At 55.5% G+C, this 2,548-nt stretch overlaps 1 long non-coding RNA gene across 1 annotated transcript; it reads left to right on the forward strand.

The window, feature by feature from the left end:
• Positions 1-215: 215 nt before the first annotated feature.
• LOC145722880 (uncharacterized) lies at positions 216-1,188 on the forward strand. The gene is made up of 3 exons (XR_014147458.1): positions 216-351; positions 820-997; positions 1,074-1,188. It is a non-coding gene; the product is annotated as an uncharacterized LOC145722880 (long non-coding RNA).
• The last annotated feature ends 1,360 nt before the right edge of the window (positions 1,189-2,548 follow it).

Raw genomic sequence — 2,548 nt, forward strand, 5'->3', positions numbered from 1 at the left:
CTAGAGGAGGGGCAGGGTGGCCGGAGCACACGGACGGTCCTGTTCCCTTGGAGACCGCCTGAACCCCGTTTCCGGAGTGGGCAGCAGACTCAGGAGGGGCTCCCACACCTCAGTGATGAGCGACGAGGCCCACGAGGTGGCACGCGCCTGGCCCAGGCCCCTGCGCCGGGCCTTCTGCTCGACCACAGAGAAGGCCGCGAAGGCAGACACCGGCGTGGTGACGGGGTGTAGCCCCCGGAGAAGACTCGGGATTCTGTGCAGACCCTGCTTCCTCTCCGCTGGCTATCTGCACTGGATCTTTCCGTCACCGAGGAAAGTAAACCGAAATGCTTAGGGACAGAAGTGGTGAAGGTAAAGGAAATTGGTTGTTTTTTTTGTTTTGTATTGTTTAAGATTTTATTTATTTATTTGACAGAGAGAGACACCGCGCGAGAGAGAGAACACAAGCAGGGGGAGTGGGAGAGGGAGAAGCAGGCTCTCCGCCGAGCAGGGAGCCCGATGCGGGACTCGATACCAGGACCGCGGGATCATGACCTGAGCCGAAGGCAGACACCCAACGACTGAGCCACCCAGGCGCCCCACAGAAACTTATTAAGAAAACCACACGCTACAGCAAAACCTAGTGTTCTCTAAATCCGTTCTATTTTTTCCATCAAATATTTAGCCCCTTTTCAGTGAGTTCAAGGGACCCTTTTAGACTAGAATGGGAATAATAATTAGGAAACAACCAATCTTAAAAATGGGCAAAGACGAGAACAGAGAGTGCGTCAGAGATGGTACTGGGATAAAGATGGTGCTCCACCGTATCCATCATTACAGGGGAGAAAATCAAAACCCCAGTGAGATCTCCCATGGACCTGCAGGAAGAGCTTGAATTCAGCACGTGACCACACCGAGCATGGGCAGGATGGGGAGCAGCTAAAGCCCCATCCGCTGACGGTGAGAACGTCCAACAGCGTGAGCACTTGGGAGGCCAGTTTCACCGTTTCTCCAACAGGTAATCATGCGTTTACCAATGACCCCATTTCCATGCCTAGGGGTTTACCCAAGACGAATGATATGTGCACACACAGTCGTGTGTAGGTGTGCATATGGCAGCCTCATTTGTGAGAGCCCGAAGCTGGAAACAGCCCCGACGTCCACGGAGTGTGGTGGAGCCATCCGATGGGACAGAGCCCAGCAGCAGAGCAGAGTAAGTTCTGCATACGCGCTGCACCTGCCACAAGGCTGATTCTCGCAGAGGAAAAGGAAACAGACCCAAAGGCACGCATAGTGGAGAGTCGCCTGCATAGACGTCTAGAAAACACAACCTAACAGATCAGTGGTTGCTTCTGGATGAGAAGGAAAGGGAGGAGGCAGAAAAGGCGGGGGCGGGGGGGGGGGCGGCGGGAATATACAAAGGGACCAGGACATTTGGGGGCGGATGGGCTCATCCACTATTTTGAATATGGTGATGGCTTCACAGGTGGATACACAGGCCAGACTTACGAAGTACATGGGTTTATGTATGTGCGGCTCATTGCATGTCAAGGACACCTCAGAAAGCTATGAAGCAGACAGAATCCTCATTTGCCTCTGCAAGCCCCCGGCCACTGTCAACCACCTTATTCTCTCTAAAGATGGCATTTGTCCCCATCGCCTTGCCACCCCTGTGACCTGATTTCCACTGAAACCACTCCTGTGAGGGCCATTGATCACCTGCCGAGCGTGAGCCTGTGAGCCCGTGAGCCCGAGGTCCCCGTCCCTCGGCCCCCAGCCGATGGCCACTCTCCCTCTCTTTCGCTGCCTACGTCTTACAAGCTCTCTGCGGCCCTTTGGTTCTTGTCCTACGCCTTCCTCGGGGGTCTCAGCCTCTCCTTCCGCCCTGCCCCAGGTTGCCGATGGCTCCATGTCCCTATCTGCACCCTGACCTCTGTTGCAACTCCACATCCTATCCAACAAGGCTGCAAACCTGCCCAGTCTCCTCTCTGGAGATTCACCTCCCTACATCCCGTATCTTGAGCCGTGTCACACCATCCTCTGGATCTGAGAGCCGGATCTGATACGTCTCCCCTGCAGCAACAACCAGTCACAGGTCTCTGAGGCCTGACCCTGCAGACGGTCCTCACCCCCAGTCACTGCTCTGTGTGCCAGGCTGCCTGCATCCCGGCTCTCGGCCTGTCCACCCCGGCTTTGCCCCGGCCTCCCGCTCACCACACCTCCAGCGGACCGGAAAGGCAGATCTAGTCCCTCTCCACCCCTTACAAATCCTCCCGAGGCAGCCAGGGCTCACCGTGTGTGAGAAGCATCTGGGCGGATGGTTCAGAAGACCCGTCCAACCTCATATTCCAGAGCGCCGGCCTCGGCCACTCTGAAGTGGACTCGGGAATGGATAACCTAACAAAATCCTGGGTGCAGATGGTTTGATTTGGGGATGCCTGTCACTGGGTGCAGATGGTTTGATTTGGGGAATGGATAACCTAACAAAATCCTGGGTGCAGATGGTTTGATCTGGGGATGCCTGTCACTGGGTGCAGATGGTTTGATTTGGGGAATGGATAACCTAACA

The sequence above is a fragment of the Leptonychotes weddellii genome, chromosome 8 (genome assembly GCF_054177405.1).
Source record: "Leptonychotes weddellii isolate Sample4059 chromosome 8, ASM5417740v2, whole genome shotgun sequence".
In the NCBI taxonomy this organism is placed as follows: domain Eukaryota; kingdom Metazoa; phylum Chordata; class Mammalia; order Carnivora; family Phocidae; genus Leptonychotes; species Leptonychotes weddellii.